The 17,810-nt window shown below is 37.8% G+C and overlaps 1 long non-coding RNA gene across 1 annotated transcript in view; it reads right to left on the bottom strand.

Moving 5' to 3' along the window:
• Positions 1-2,577: 2,577 nt before the first annotated feature.
• The window catches only part of LOC127492783 (uncharacterized), a 576,898-nt gene continuing 561,665 nt past the window's right edge, over positions 2,578-17,810 (bottom strand). The window contains exon 4 of the long non-coding RNA XR_011381942.1: positions 2,578-2,658. This is a non-coding gene — a long non-coding RNA (uncharacterized lncRNA). The remainder of the gene's footprint in view (positions 2,659-17,810) is intronic.

Here is a 17,810-nt window from a genome sequence, read left to right as displayed (position 1 = left end):
AGGAAGCATTTAAAATTGCATGTATAGTCAGCTCACAAGTAAAAGGAATGTTAAGAAATACCAGAGGACTATATATAAAGAAATGTTTTTTACATTGGAGTAGTATCATTTGCTTCAATGATTATTACCATGAAATATGAAAAAGGTGGTTAATGTGTTCATACAATTTTATTGGGATGACTAAATTGAAACCAATTCCTAATAAGAAAATCAATCAATGAAGAGAATAAGGTTGTTTTGATGATCACAAAAATTGGAATCAGACATTATTTAATGATGGGTAGGATCTCATACAAACCTCAACATCCATGAAATCTAAACCAAACATCTGTGGTTTAAAACAAACTTTGAATTACCCTCCTAGAATTTTTATGCTTCAGGAAATGAACTTTCACATTTTTTTAATATTTTTGCTCTTCAGATGAACTTTTGGTCAGTCTTGTACTTTCCATCATTGCTGGGTCATCTCTGTTTACTTCCCCACAATACCATAAGGTCCTTGAGGAAATCAGCACAGAATCTTTGGAAGCATGAGCTTGGGAGCCTTTTCCAGGTTTGAATCCTGATGCCTTCATTTTCTAGAAGTGATGCAACCATGATCCGGTTGCTTAACCTCCCTCACCCTCTGAGCCTCTCGTGCAAATGGAAGGATGTAAAACACTTCTCCCAAAGATTTTGAAAGCACTAAATGAAATGATATGTTGGCAAAAATACAATTGTAATGAAAAAAATGTACATACTCAAAAAATCAAATTTTACCTTTAAATATATTGACAATTCCCCAAAGTATTACTCAAATTATTAACACAGTAATCATTTAATTAATATCCGCCACATAACAGAATTAGGTGATTGTGGAAAACTTGCATCGCCTCTACATTCAAGAAAGGAAAAGTAGAACTATCTGGGATTAAAACCAATCAATTAACTTATCCCTTTAAAACACTCTATTCCAAAAATTGCTTTGCAATTTGAATAGCTGGCTGAAATTTGAATGAGAAAGAAAAGATAACTTTTCTGCAAACTTGAAATGAAATCCAGAAATGCTAGCCAAGTACAACAGCTGTCAATGAATTTGCCATTCATAGCGATGTATATAATAAAATGAAAAAAAGAGTGATTTTTTTTTCTTTATGAAAGCATTTGGCTATAAGACCTGCATTAAAGTTGGCAATGGATAATTGAGACTCTGAAAAAAAAAGTAATGGTGGGTTGAGAAAATAAAGAAGGAGCAGACTTGATGAGGTGGGAGTCCCAACATTGTTCACAGTGATTGTCTCAGTGCCCGGGTTCTCTGAAGCCAAAGCCAGACACGTGCATGTAGGAAGCACCGGACAGAGTAGAAGCAACCAATGCCCTATACGCTAAATGATCTTTTATTGTTTTCTCAAAAATTCTCCACTTTTAACAGTTTCTAGAGTGATGAAAATTGTTAAACAGTGCTCACAAACACATCCAAAAAAACACATGTGACTATTATTTGAAGTACAGAAAGGACAGCCTTCACTAAATAGAATTCCTGAACTGAAAACATTGCATTCACACATAAATTATTTAAATAAAAGTTAATTCCTATTTTCTAAACTAAAAGAAAATGACTATCAGAGTGTGCTTATTCTTGAAAAATAATCAATTTGGATGTCCTGCAATCTAAACTTTTAGTATCTTTTATTGTTTTAATGTGACAAAGTTTACAGAATTTTAGACTGATTGTCAGGAGGGTGGCTATATATAAGCTTACTCCCTAATCATTCTATGATCGAACATTTAGCATGGTTGCCTTTTCCTAATTTATCAATCAGGTATCATGGCAACTTCTCTTTGGAATTTCAGCTATTCTATTTGCTAGTAGATCAGTGTAGATAAGTTCCTTTAATTTATCATTAAACAACAGAATTAAATATGTGCCAATAACTTGAAGACTCTTCGAGGACTATTAGTTTTAGAAGAAAGAAACTAAGTTCACTAAGAGAAGTGAATCCTGCATAGCTACAAGTGATGTGTGAAGAACACACACCACAATCAGCTGTTTCCAAGTTTCATGTCATATCTCCCCTACCATATAATATTATTGAATGTTTGAGTTAATCCTTTCAATTCTTTTAAGACCAAGGCTGTGGGTGGAAAGCAGGTACATGTGATTCCAATGGAAGGCCCCCTACAAGATAGAATGCTGAGTATATCAGAGCCTGCATTGGTTCTTTCCCTCTTGAATTTTGGGAACACAAGGCAACACTTCTAATGAGACTAACTCAGCTTTCATAACCCACCTGGCCTTATAAGGTTGTCGAAGGCAGCCTCTGCCTCTAGGCGGAGAAGAGCTCCTCAATAAATTGGGATGGAACCGTAGAGGCAGCTTGCTCTCATTTAGGGTCATGAAACCCTTGTCCCAAGCAGGAAACCATCAACAAAACAAGAGAGACACAGAGAAAGACGACAGAAAGAGAGAGACTGACTTTCAACTAGTGTTGCAGAATTTGTGTTCAAAGCACTACAAGTTGAAAGAATCAAGAAGAATCCTTACATCATCTTTTGAGATCCTTGGGAAGAAAACATCAAAAGAATGACTGTTTCTTACCTCCTCGATGCCACTAAGCCTTCAAGCCGCTCCTTCCACAGCACTATGGTCTGGTCGGTGAGTCAGAAGTAGACTGTGAGCTAAAATTGGAAAGGACAAGATAGATCGTCAAAAAAGCACCATCTGGAATAATTACAACAATGGGGATTTTCTAACAGAGAAGAAAAACTAGGAGACAGAAGTAATAAAGAAAGAAAATGCCAGCATGTGACTGAAGAAATTTTGGCTGTGGTACTGGTTGCTTTCATTCAATATACATACATTTCTAGAGATTTAAATTTTGGAAAATATACTTAACAAAACACAATCTTATTTGTTAATCTAGGATGTCAATATAGAACTATCAAAATTTAACTAATGCATAAAAGCTTTAAAGTATTAATAAGAACAAACATTTAAATACAACTTTTCATGACTCTGATGCAACTTCTACACCAGGAATCCCCTTCCAACACAGCACAAAAAACAAACAAACAAACAAACAAAAAAAAACAAACTCTCCTTCTTTATCATTAGATAGGTTGGTTTTTCTCAGAGAAAGCACTTTTATCTTTATAAAATATTTAATCTTTTCAGATTTATGACGTTTGATAAGTAATTGTAGCAAAATATACCAAATGAAAAAGGCATATATCCTCCAATTTAAAGCTCAATATGGAAAAAGCTTAGAAGTGCTCATCCTGCCCTTACAGGAAAAATTTGGAAGAACTAAAACTTAGTGACATTCTTAAACCTGTGAAAGGGCTGAGGTGTCAGTGTAACCTCTCGGAAATCTGGAGAAACTCCCAGCAGAAGCTGCTTCTGGAGCCATAAATTTGTAGGAAAATATCAGCGGTGATTTTGTTGAATTTGTAGAGGTTGAATGTAGACTATAATGACAACAAGAAACTATTGAAGACATAGTCTTAGAGTGGGGTTTAGTAACCTCACTGAATTCTCATAGATCTAAGATCTTCACATGGCTCTCATAAGGTGAAGGGTGGCGGATTAATAGTAAGAGCACTGACAGCCTTCTCCACAGTGAAGGTCTACTCTCAGGAAGAAAAGACGTTGCAGGAGCCCTGTCTCAGCTGGAGAAGAGCATTCATGCCACTTAAGCCCACTTGAGCCTTCCTCCCACATAGAAGGAATTAAAAACCACAGTCAACAAGGACCAGGGCTTCAAAGAAGCAGGTTGGGAATGATGCAGCCAGAGAAGGAAGATAAAGCCGTCACTGGCGACATGCTTCTGAAGTTCACAGATGCAAAACACAAGAAACACAGAAAGGCTGAGATAATTATGCACCGCTCCCCTTTCCCTCTTCTATCACTCCAACAGGGTTCTGGTAAAATGATAGTGGATCATAGCTGGTGGAGCATCTAGGTGCAGCCTCTATCCAGGGGGGAGAAAACTTAGGGAAGACCCAAGTTCAAGACAGCAGAGTAAAACAAGGACACCAAGGAATTTAGAGTACCTGGAACTCACAACCATTCAACTGGCGGCCAAGACTGACATTTCCAATTTAATGCATTTTCTATTATCTGATACCACATACTTCTCAACAAAAAATTACAGAGAATGCCAAAAAGTGAGAAAAAATAACGCACTCTGAAGACACAAAGTGATGAAAAACCAGAATAAGGCATGAAACACATCTCAGTCATCAGATCTAGAATTTTAAATGACGGTGACAAACATAATACAGATCCTAATGGGAAAATATGCAAAGTGTGTGAATAAATGGTTAATGTAAGCAAAGATAAGAATACTCTAAGAAACATTCAAAGTATTGTGCCATAAACTGAAACAGTATAAAAACATAAACAAACAAACGAACAAACAGGCCTAGGGGTGGGCACACAGTGGAAGTTGGCCAAAGGGCTTAGGTCCCTGCACCTGTGTGTGAGACCCAGTGGAAGCTCCTGACTCTTGGCTCTGGATTGGCTCAGCTCCGGCCATTGGGGCCATTTGGGGAGTGAACCAGCAGAAGGAAGGCCTTTCTCTCTGTCTCTCCCTCTCATCATCTGGAATTCTACCTCTCAAATAAATAAATATATCTTAAAAAATAAACAAAACCAGACCCAGTGCCTAGCAGTTAAGAATCCAGTTAGGAAACTGTGTCCCACATTGGAATACCTGATGGGATCCGAAGCTCTAGGTCCTGAATCCAGCCTCCTACTGATGCAGACCCCAGAGTCCTTGGCTGAAGTGATTGAGCTGATTCCACCCACATGGAGGACCTGGATTAAATTCCCAGCACCTGGCTTCAGTCCCGCTGGCTGTTGCTGCCATCTGAGGAGTGAACCAGGGAATGGATCTCTCTATCTCTGTCTCTCAAATAAATATACAAGCAAATAAATAAAGAAAACAATTTTTTAAAAGGTTCGTTTATTTTTGAAAGGCAGAGTGACAGAGAGGCAGAGGCAGAGAGAAAGAGAAAGGGGGGGGGGGTAGAGAGAAAGGTCTTCCATCTGCTAATTCACTCCCCAGATGGCCACACTGGCCGCAGCTGTGCCGATCCAAAGCCAGGAACCAGTAGCTTATTCCAGGTCTCCCACATGAAGTGCAGGGGCCCAAGGACTTGGACCATCTTCTACTGCTTTTCCTGGCCCTTGCAGAGAGCTGGATCGGAAGTGGAGCAGCAAGGACTGAAACCACTGACCATCTGGGATGCCGGCACTGCAGGCGGTGGCCTTACCCGTTACCCCACAAATTTTAAGAGACCTCTTAAAGAGTGTGTTCCAGGAATTTAAACATGTCAGTGCACTCTTTTTACAGTATTAACTTAGGAAAAACAAGATGCCTTTCAAGATTTTTTAAAATTAGGAAACAAAAAGAAGTCTGAAGGAGAAAAGTCATGACTATCAGGTGAATGCCTAATGATTTCCGATCTACACTATCACAAACTGCACTTGTTTGAGGAATCATTGAGCAGGTGTATTTTTGTGGAGGAGGACTCTCTGGTGAAGTTTTTCTGGAGGATTTTCCTGCCAATGCTTTGGCTGACCTTCTCAAAGATGCTCATAGTAAGAAGATATCATTGTTCTTTGTCCCTCCAGGAATTTTGACACACAAAATGTCTTGAGCATCCCCCCAAAAATTGTTACCATGACCTTTTCTCTTGACCTGCCCACTCTGCCATAACTGGACTATTTCCACCTCTTGGTAGCCGTTATGTTGATTGTGCTTTGTCTTCAGGGTCATCCTGGTAAAGCTATGTTTTAGCTGCTGTAATAATTCTTTTGGAGAAATACTTCACATTCTTGGTCCCACATGCTTACAGTTTTCACTGAAAGCTCTGTCTTGTCAGCAGCTAGTCTGGGTGCAACAGTTTAAGGCATCCATCAAGCAGAAAACTTGCTCCACTATAATTTCTCAGTCGGCACTGTGTAAGTTGCACAAACTGAAATGTCCATGGCATTGGCTGTTGTTTCTACTATTAATCATCATGCCTGTTCAGTTAAGGTATAAACAAAATTCATTTTGTTCCCTTAAATTAATGTGGATCAATGCAGACTTCATCTTCCTTTTTTATTTTTTATGTATTTATTTTTTTGACAGGCAGAGTTAGACAGTGAGAAAGAGAGACAGAAAGAAAGGTCTTCCTTTTTACGTTGGTTCACCCCCATAAGTGGCCGCTACAGCCAGTGTGCCGCGCTGATCTGAAGCCAGGAGCCAGGTGCTTCCTCCTAGTCTCCCATGCGGGTACAGGGCCCAAGGACCTGGGCCGTCCTCCACTGCACTCCCGAGCCACAGCAGAGAGCTGGACTGGAAGAGGAGCAACTGGGACAGAATCCGGCACCCCGACTGGGACTAGAACCCGGGGTTCCAGCAGCGCAGGCAGAGGTTTAGCCTAGTGAGCTGCAGCACCGGCCAATGCAGGCTTCATCTTCAACATTGTCTTGTCCCTTCTTAAAATCAGCTGTGGGGCCAACGCCATGGCTCACTTGGTTAATCCTCTGCCTTGCGGTGCCGGCATCCCATATGGGCGCCGGGTTCTAGTCCCGGTTGCTCCTCTTCCAGTCCAGCTCTCTGCTGTGGCCCAGGAGGGCAGTGGAGGATGGCCCAAGTGCTTGGGTGCCTGCACTTGCATGGGAGACCAGGAAGAAACACCTGGCTCCTGGCTTCGGCTCAGCGCAGTGCCGGCCGTAGCAGCCATTTGGGGGGTGAACTAAAGGAGGGAAGACCTTTCTCTGTGTCTCTCTCTCACTGTCTGTAACTCTACCTGTCAAATAAAAAAAAAAAAAAGAAAATCAGCTGTCATATTTGTAAACTGCTAATTTCTTTGGTGCATTTTCCTCATAAATTTTTCATAAAGCATTTATGATTTCATCATTCTTACACCCACACTTCACCATAAATTGTATGTTCTTGCATCAATTTCAGCCGAATTCAGGGTACTCTGCTAGGAGTTATCTTTCTTATACATACTCCCTCCTCAAAGTAGACTTTGTTTAGACATGCTACAACAAGTTAGCACAAGTTTATTTTGGTGCCAAACCATGTTGAAATCCATGCACAGCTTTTTCATAATATGTATTTCTTCATGACCTTTTTGAACACCTCTCATAATTTCCTGTTGTTCATAAGTCACTTGGTTTATGGTGTCACAGCAACTAAACAGACTGAGATACTTGATATCTAGGGCAACTCATCTGCCATTGTCAGTTTGTTAAGATAAAAGAGCTCCTTTCATTCCCTCAACTGGATACAGGCATAAATGGAAGTTGGGTAATTTGATGTCACCTGCCATGGATCTTGCCCACTCCTCCTTAATCCTTCTCAGTGGTATTCTAAGTCCTCAGTCCAACAGAGCATGACTTCAGTCTGCACTGCTCTGTTTTTTTCTTTTGTTGTTGTTATGTGACAAGGTATCTAAGAAAATTAATGGAAAACAGAATGCAAACACATTTTCACCTTGGAGCAAAATTTTTTGAAATTCATTTACATGAGGAGGTCTTCAATGTGTGTTATGAAAACTCTTGATGTGAACTTCAGAATTTTTTCATAAAAATAAACAAATTTTAAGTCCTCTTTTATTTATTTATTTTTTGACAAACCTTTTAAACATCTATATTAGTTTCCTAGGTCTGCTATGGTAAAGTAATGCAACTGGGATGATATAAGAGAAACCAATTGCCTCACAGTTCTTCAAGACAAAATTGCAATAGCAATGTATCAACAGGGTCAAACACTCTCTAAAAAGTCCAAGGGAAGATCCTTCCTTGAATCTTAACTTCTACCTGAGAGTGTTTAGAGCTCCTTGGCTTGTAGCCGTGTCATTCCAACATCTTCCCCAGTCTACACATGCCTTTTCCTTGTCTGTCTGACTCTATTCAAATTTCCCTCCTCCAAGAAAGATGCCACCAGGTTTGGCCCCGCCCTAATCCAATCTGACCTCACTTTAAATTGATTGCATCAGCAAAGATCTTACTGCCAATTAGGTTCACATTCTGGGGTTGAAATAGACATGAATTTTGGGATGGCAATATTGAGTTCAGTACAGATAGCATCCAGCCCTGGCATCATTAGATGGTGACCTCGATCAAGGTTACTACATTTTCTCTTCTGAATACCTATCAGGCCTCCAAATGAGTCATTTTGTTTTGTTTTGTCAGTTACAGCTGCACTTTCTTTTCCAGTCTTTGGATGGATTTCTCTAAAGGAAAACCACTATAACATATGCAACACTTCAGTTTTACAGTGTTCCAGGTGGCTGAAACATGCAAAGACAATAACATATATCTTTTACACATAGAAAATATATCTATATCATTTTACTAATTCATGATATAGCCTAAAGGTACATGAACATAAATAACTATAATTTCAGTTTCAATTATTCTGTGGGTTTGTGAACATGACTGTGGTATAAAATATTTTTTCCTCCAAAGCAAAAAAGCTCCAGAAAAGTGAGATCAACAAAATCTGCTTTTTTTTCCAGATGGTAAGTCAATAAGGCAATTTTAACATCTGATGAAATAACCAAAACTTAAAATGTTTAAAAAATTGGGATGATGAACCTAATGCTCCATGAAAGATAATACTCAACTTCTTTGTAGCTGAGAAAATTATTATTTTCCTTAAGGAAGAAATACATAAAATTTCTAAAAACCAGTGAAAAAGTCTGTAACTAAAAGTGACTTCATGTAATTAAAAATATATTTTAAGGAATCAAATAAATTAACATATAGAAATTGCTTCCAAGAAAGATGTTGAAATAGAAAAGGCATTGCATTAAATACTTACAGAATAAAAGGATAAATAAGTGGAGATTTATGGTCAATTTAGGTAGTGTTCACAAGCATTTTAATTATTTGGCTTTATCCCTTCTTCTGCCTTTAAAATGATATTTTTGTCTTGCTTCTTTTTGGTTTGTCGTCAATTTATTTCTCGACTAATACTAAATTTGGACAAGGCTATTTGCTAACACCAGCATGCAATGGAAGACATAGTCCCTACCATTAAAGAAAAAATACTGTTGTGAATGACATAGAGAGTGGACAGTATGTCCAATGGGGCTAAGATGAGGTTAACAGGACACAACAGGAGCACGGCACTTGTTAAAGAACAACTTACCAGGAAAATTTCTCAGATAAAGTAACTATAGATCTTGGACAGAGGGTGAATAGTAGCCAGCCATGTAGAAACAAAGGCTATAAAGCCCCAGAAAGAGAGGAACATGGTGCTTGTAATGGGGATGACACAGAGAATTAAAGAAAAAGAGAACAGAACAGCCTTGAAAAGAAAAATATAGCCATAATTGGCAAGTTTTTACAAAACAGACTAAGTTTTTAATTTATATTCAGGACGAATTTCAGTACCGTTCAAAGGAATTATTTGGGGGGTGGGGGGAACAGAGAGAAAGGATATTGACTTGGGCCAGCGCCGCGGCTCACTAGGCTAATCCTCCGCCTTGCGGCGCCGGCACACCGGGTTCTAGTCCTGGTTGCCCCTCTTCCAGGCCAGCTCTCTGCTGTGGCCCAGGAGTACAGAGGAGGATGGCCCAAGTGCTTGGGCCCTGCACCCCATGGGAGACCAGGAGAAGCACCTGGCTCCTGGCTTCGGATCAGCGTGGTGCGTGGGCTGCAGTGTGCCGGCCGCAACGGCCATTGGAGGGTGAACCAACAGCAAAGGAAGACCTTTCTCTCTGTCTCTCTCTTTCTCTCACTGTCCACTCTGCCTGTCAAAAAAAAAAAAAAAAAAAGAAAAGAAAGAAAGAAAGAAAGATAAAAGAAAGGATATTGACTTGCATAATTCAGGCAATTTTGCAACAAATTGATTCAGAAAAAAAAATGTTCCATATACCCCATAGATATCCTGTATTTCCACATGTGTGTATCTATATGTGTATCTTCCATGTGAAAAAGAAACATTGACTAACATAAATGTATTTTTCCATCAACACAATAGGGACATCGAAATTATACAGACCTCTCTTGCTTATTTTATGAACTATTAAGCATGTAGTATTTCTTTTAAGCATAGAATCCTGTGAGATGGTATAAAAATGCAGAGTATGAAGAAAAAATAGAACAGTCATCCTGTCAGCCAATTGGAACATTACACAGAGCTGTCATTTTACTTATTCTGTCTGTTTCACCCCACTCACATCTTGGCTCCCTGCAGTCAATACAGTCTTCTGAAGATGAGGCCTGCAGTGCACAAGGATCTGTGCTGAGCGATCGGGGACCCAGTGACAACATGACTTAACTCTACACCAAAGTAAAATGTAAGTGAGAGAAAAAAAATAAGTGAATTCATTTCCATACATTTTAAAAAGAGATCCCTAAGGAAAAAGAAATAGGGCAGAGGCTAAGGCAGAATGTAACTGCTTCAGGGTTTGGGAACTATCTATGGATTTCAATTTTCCAAAGCACCTCTACTCTTCTGGGTCACAAATGAGAGATGGCTGCACTTTCTCCAATGCAGTGTGCAGCTATGAGCTAGGTCTGTACAGAGCTGTCTGCATTGTGTTGGAGGAGACCTGCAGCTACAGTGTAAGGTATGGAAGTCTTTGTATTTCCCACAAAGCCAAGACTATCACACAGGTGGATCTTAACCCAAGCCAGTCTAGCATGGTGATGAAGGAAATTCTAAAACAGAATTTCACCATCCATGCTACTGTTCCCAAATAGGAATTATTAAAAGTGGATTGTGTACAAATGGTAAAGAAGTAAAATCACCAGTCTGGCTTTTATGGAAAGATATTCTGGCAGATAGGTTCTTTGAGTTGAGTTCTTATTTTGGTGTTATAATTACTTTAAATCAATAAATATTGCATTAGAGAAAGTACAACAGCAGAGAATTTGATTTTGCCAGTTTTACTATTCACTCTCCAACATCATGATGCAGGATCAAACAGCCATGGGGTTAATCCTTACAGTCGTAGCCAAAGCACATCAGTATCTGCCTGATGGAAAGCATACTGCCAAACCAGATGACAGACAAACCGAAAGGTTTGGGCTCCTGGACTTCCTACAAACCATGTTAATCTTGTTAGCATTTTAATAACTTCCCTCTGCCAACTAGGATGGATAATTACCCAAGATTTTGCTGTCAGTTCCATTTCTACAAATGTCAGGCTTATTTGCCATCTGATTTTTTTTTTCATTGATGGAAAGTATTTAATCCCCCTGGGAAAGGTATTGTATTGGCAGGAAAGATAACAGCATCAAAAACGTAATCATTACAACTAAGACCATGCTAATATTGAGAATATTGCTGTGAATCTGAATAAAAAACAATAAAAATGCTAGCATCATTTCATCAACAAGCTCTTTCTGTGAACCCTGGAAAGCAACGGCTGTTTCCGAAAGTAAATACACAGTGAGGCAGTGGAGGGGATTCAATGATGTATAGTTCGACTGAAATAGGATGACAAAACCTTGAAAGAAGAGGCGATGTCAGAGGCCTGTCTACCTAGCACTGCCCTCGGTTCAACACACCTCATGGGATCCACTAAACGCTTCCCCAGTGCTACAACGTGAATAATTCATTGCCTGGCCTTCCCCTCACAGTCAACATGGAAGTGGAAAGGTCTTTGAGAGTTCACTGGTGAGTGAATAATGACACCACTCACACGTGCAGCCGTGAATAAAACGCATGTAAGGCACCAGCATGTGATGCACTCACTCAGGACTGTCCAACAGCAGTGTAATGCAAACCGCACAGCAATAGTTCTTTGTATATTTTCTAGTAGACACACTTAGAAAGTAAAAAAGAAACACGTTAAATTAATTTTAAAAATACAAATATTTAATGTATTCAAAATGTGTTTCCATGTGTGGTAAGTCTAAAACTTACTGATGAGATATTATCGGCTCTGTTTTCCAGATTATGTGTGAAATGCAATGTTTCTCTGACACCATGCATCTACCTCTACTCAAACCAGTCACATTGCAAGTGGTCCATACTGCAAAATGCAAGTCGAACATGCATTTCCTCTAATTTTCTACTGGCTTGTGTGACTTCTTGAAAGTCATAATCCATTTCCACAGGTTACATGTAGTTTCCAAAGAAGTAAATTAGAAATGATATGTGATGGATTATCATTTATTTTAAAATGATTTTTTTGAGGAACTGGTGGGCTCCAAACAACAAAGGAAAGGGAATAGAAAACTAGTTACCTGGATTCATGGGTTTCTGCTGTATACGTGTATTGAAATATTGCACTGGTCCCCATGAAAACATACATGATAAAAACTTAAGCAATGCAGATAAATAAGTGAAAAAAGAAGACCTAAATGGAAGATCTCTGCGAGTGAGATCCCAGTGGAAAGAATGGGGACATCAAAGAAGGAGGTACCTTTCTCTGAAGGGAGGAGAGAACTTCCACTTATCCCTGTCGGAATAAGATCGAAGTCGGCGAACTCAAAAGGCTTCCATAGCCTTGACAACTCATGACTAGAGCCTAGGGAGATTACTGACGCCATAAACAAGAATGTCAAATTGTTAAGTCAACAACAGGAGTCACTGTGTACTTACTCCTCATGTGGGATCTCTGTCCTTAATGTGTTGTCCAATGTGAAGTAATGCTATAACTAGTACTGAAACAGTATTTTACACTTTGTGTTTCTGTGTGGGTGCAAACAGATGAAATCTTTACTTAATATATACTAAATTGATCTTCTGTATATAAAGAGAATTGCAAATGAATCTTGATGTGAATGGAATGGGAGAGGAAGCGGGAGATGCGAGGGGTGCAAGTGGGAGGGAAATTATGGGTGGGGGAGCCATTGTAATCCATAAACTGTACTTTGGAAATTTATATTTACTAAATAAAAGTTAAAAAAATTAAAAAAAGAAAAGTATGAAATTTGTGACATTTTAAAATGGCACCACACATTGAGCATTATAACATTTTAAATTACTTAGTGAAAACAAGCATGTATCATTTGGTACAAATAAATAGTAAATTGTGCCATTAAGAAATGTTAAAATATAATTATAAAATAAAAGTAAAGAAATATAAAGTTCCTTAATGTTTATGAAAATTTTGTGCTAGTTTTGACTTTCATAATGTTGCTTTAAAAATCATTGTCAAGAGGCTAGCACCATGGCAAAGTAGGTTAATCCTCCACCTAGTCCCAGCTGCCCCTCTTCCAACCAGCTCTCTGCTATGGCCTGGGAAAGCAGTAGAAGATGGCGCAAGTCCTTGGGGCCCTGCACCCACATGGGTGACCAGGAGGAAGCACCTGGCTCCTGGCTTCGAATCAGCTCAGCTCCGGCCGTTGCGGCCATCTGGGGAGTGAACCAACAGAAGGAAGCCCTTTATCTCTGTTATTCCCTCTCACTGTCTGTAGCTCTATGTCTCAAATAAATAAATAAAATATTTAAAAAATCATTTCAAAATATATTTTATGATATTTCATTTCACAAATATCAACATATTACAGATCACAACCTTACACATCTTAAAGATGGGTGTTAGGTGCTAACACTCCACTATGATGAAATATTTTAAAATTAATATGCATATGAGTATGAACTGAGGCTACCTTTTTTAAAGGCTTATTTATTCATTTGAGAGATAAATACATAGAGAGAGAGAGACAAAGAGAGAGATGGTTTACTGGTTTATACCTCACATGCTCACAAGAGCTTAGGCTGTGCCATGCTAAAGCCAGGAGCCAGGAATTCCATCTGGTCTCCCACATGAGTGGCAAAGACCAAAGTATCTGATCTGTCACCTGTTGTCTCCTAGGGTTCACATTAGCAGAAAGCTAGACAGAAAATAGAGGGGCCCAGATCGAACTGGCATTCTGTTACGAGATGCAGGCATCCCAAGCAGTATATTAACCCTCTACGGCACAATGCCAGCCCCTGATGATCAATTTTTAGGTACTGGAAGCAACACTTCCTTATCTTAAGTTACTGATATTTAGTTAGATTAAGTCATATCTTTGCTTTCAAAAAGCTTAATGAAAATGAATGTTGCAAGAAACTATATGAGTATTTCAAAATTCTTGTATCAATATAAACTTATTTTTAATCCCATTTTCCACTAATGTTTTTGAAGTATTCTTGCATGTGTACACATTGGTCCCATTTCTAATTAATTGGTACTGAATCCATTGTCCCATTGATCAATTTGTGAGCACTAAATAAAACATCAAAATAGTCTACTCTATGTGGTAGTTACTCAATGTGTGTAAGAGAACACCTCTGGTCACAGTATTATTACCAGTTAGAAAATGCACCCCATCCCAATCTTATAATTTATATAGGACTAAAGTTACCTCCAATTGTATCCTCATTAGAGAAAGTAATATTCGTCAAATCTTGACAGGACCAAGTTGCCTGTGACAGAGAGAGGAAAATGGAATACCACATACAGTCTAAGAAAGCTCAGAAACCCTGAGTCTTTGAAGAGAAGTCCCAGGGAACATTGTCCTTCTAAGCTGGTGAAGGGCTGCTTGAATACAAGATATAGCATTTCAGGAAACAGAAACTTGAAAGGGATTTCCTACTTCCCTCCTTATCAGCTCCCAAGAGGAAGATATGAATATGTGAACAAGCACTTTACAGCCTTCAAGTGCTAGCAGGAGGAAAGTCAACATGTAAGTCAGTGCTGCAACACATTTGATGATTACTGTAATTATATTCACTCATGTACCTCAGCTGTATAAATACTTAAGTAAAATGAAAACTACTCACAAGTCAAATGTTTATAATTGAATTTATTATAGTGATAATTTTTCTTCTCCCTTCCAGCAATAACAGTGAAAATTCCTTGCTATAGCAAAAAAGTCCTCAATGTACTTGCTTTGATCATCACATTTTATTTCCCTTGTTTGTATTGGGGAATTCCCACAATATTTGCACACACTGCCTTCATGTGGATATCTAGGAATGATACATGGGCTCCAAAGAGTATACTGTTATTTAGGGAAGTGTCACAAAATAAAGTTAAATTTACTACAATTTTTGGACTACCATTGAAAGAAGTACAAATAAATAACATGTACTCTTATATCTAGCATACAGAGTTGAAAGGTGTTTCTCAAGATTACATAATTACTACAAAAGGCAACAAATTTTTTCCAACATGTATTGCACAACTATGTGCAACCTCATTGTAGCCCATGCTTTGCAAACTGGAGATGTAATAAAAACTTAGTGTATTGAAATAAAGCAAATCCAAGACACAATTGTTCTTCCTAGTATTTATTCGACACTCATTTTTTCTTCTTTTCAGTTTTTTTTTTTTTTTTTCAGAAAGTGAAAGAGAAATGTCATCTTCCAATTCTCTACCCAAATGCCTGCAACAATCAGGGCTGAGCTAGGCTGAAGCCAGTGACCAAGAACTCTATCTGGGTGGCAGATACCCAAGTACTTGATCCATCATTTTCTGCCACCCAGGATGTGCATTAGCAGGAAGCCGGATCAGAAGTAGAGGTGACTCCATCGCAGGTACTCTAATATGGAATGAGGGCATTTCAAAGAGGACCCTTAACCTACTGTCTACTTCAGACATCCTTACTTTTAGTTATGGTTCTGTACTATTTAAGTGTTAGAGTTGTGAATAAGACACAGAATCTGTTCTCACTGAGATTATAATCTAATTTTACATGAGATCAACATAAAACCAACTCCAAGTAATACTGAAATTCCCTAAAGATAAACAGGCAAACAATATTCACATTTTTAGCATAAGTCTTTCAATCTTTAGTATTAAGTTGATCTCTAGGAATAACATTCCTTACACATAAAATTTACCATATATTAATTAATTCTTCTAAAGTATTTTAAAGTGACCTTATCAAGAATAATCTATGTTAATCATATGCATCATTCCATTAATTATGACTAATAATTTATCAGTGTGTACCCATGAATTCAACATTTATCTTAGCCAAAAGGCCGAGAAGCTATGTGTATCCATCAAATCTAATGGGAATATTTACGATTTCAGTGGAACAAAGCATGTATTTACAAGTAGGAAGTCACACTCTAAAAATAGCCAATACATTAAAACATACTTCATAAGAAAACAGTATTTCATCATAAAAGACACTGCCATAGAAATAAAAATGATCATTTTCTGGGTTTCAAAATAATAGATATCTTGTAAGTCAACAACTTTGGATAATGAAATGACCATGGAAATATAGGTTATATTATAGTAATAAATTTAACATACTTATTTTATAAGTTCTGAAATTTGGAGGAAAAAATATAAGAAGACTGATGAGGTAGAGCTTAGCATTTTTCAAATACAGGATAGTGTCTCCATCTTTGCTATTTTTCTGTTTTTTATCCTTTTTATTTCAACAAAGGTTTACAAAAATGAATGTGTTGTAACTCCACATATAGTTATAGAAATAATGAGTATATACTATAACTGTAAAATCTAGATGGAGATCTGGGTGTTCACTAATAAAAACGCTTTTGATTATTAATTCAATCTCCTTATTCACTATTGCTCAGTTAACATTTTTCTGTTTCTCATGATTGGATCATGGTAGGCTTCATTTATCTAGGAATTTATACATTTCTTCTAGTTTATCCAATTTATATTATATCATTATTAATAGTAATCTCTTATGATCCATTATTTCTGTAGTATCAGTTGTAATGTCTTCTCTTTTAATTATAATTTTGTTTAGGCAAAGATTTGTTGGTTGTTCTTTAAAAAATCAAGTCTTAGTTTTGTTGGTATTTTATGTTTTTTTAATCTATTTAATTTCTATTTTTTATTGCTGCTCTAGTCTTTATTATATTCTTCCTTCTAAAGTTTGTCCAAATTTTTTTGTTTTATTTTTATTTTCATGAGTTATAACATGAGGTTTGAGATCTTTCTGTTTTCTTACCAGAGGAATCTGTAGACATAAACTTTTCTTTCAGATTGCTTTTTATTTTTTTAACTTTTATTTAATAATTATAAATTTCCAAAGTACAACTTTTGAATTATAGTGGATTTTCCTTCCATAACCTCTCTCCCACCCGCAACCATCCCATCTCCCACTCCCTCTCCCATCCCATTCTTCATCATGATTCATTTTCAATTATCTTTATATACAGAAGATCAACTTAGTATATACTAAGTAAAGATTTCAACAGACTGCACCCACAAAGACACACAAAGTATAGAGTACTGTTTGGGTAGTAGTTTTACCATTAATTTGCATAGTACAACACTTTAAGGACAGAGGTCCTACATGGAGAGCAGGTGCAAAGTGACTCCCGTTGTTTATTTAACAATTGACACTTTTATTTGTGATGTCAGTAATCACCTGAGCCTCTTGTCATGAGCTGCCAAGGCTATGGAAGCCTCTTGAGTTCACCAACTCCGATCATATTTAGACAAGGCCATAGTCAAAGTGGAAGTTCTCTCCTTCCTTCAGAGAAAGGTACCTCCTTCTTTGATGGCCCGTTCTTTCTACTGGGATCTCACTCACGGAGATCTTTCATTTAGGTGTTTTTTGTTGTTGTTGTTGTTGTTGTTGTTTGTTTGTGTTTTTTTTTTTTTTTTTTTTTTTTTTTTTTTTTTTTTTTTTTTTTTTGCCACAGTGTCTTGGCTTTCCATGCCTGCGAAACTCTCATGGGCTTTTTAGCCAGATCTGAATGCCTTAAGGGCTGATTCTGAGGCCAGAGTACTGTTTAGGGCATTTGCCATTCTATGAGTCAGACTGCTTTTGCTGCATCCCATTCCTTTCAGTGTGTTCTGTTTTCATTATCTTTCATCTCAAGATTTATTAAATTTCCCTTTTACTTTCTCCCTTGATCTATTGGTTGTTCAAATATATT

Source organism: Oryctolagus cuniculus, chromosome 14, assembly GCF_964237555.1.
Source record: "Oryctolagus cuniculus chromosome 14, mOryCun1.1, whole genome shotgun sequence".
Taxonomy (NCBI): Eukaryota; Metazoa; Chordata; class Mammalia; order Lagomorpha; family Leporidae; genus Oryctolagus; species Oryctolagus cuniculus.
The sequence above is the reverse complement of the archived record's forward strand: the minus strand, read 5'-3'. Positions and strand labels throughout refer to the sequence as shown.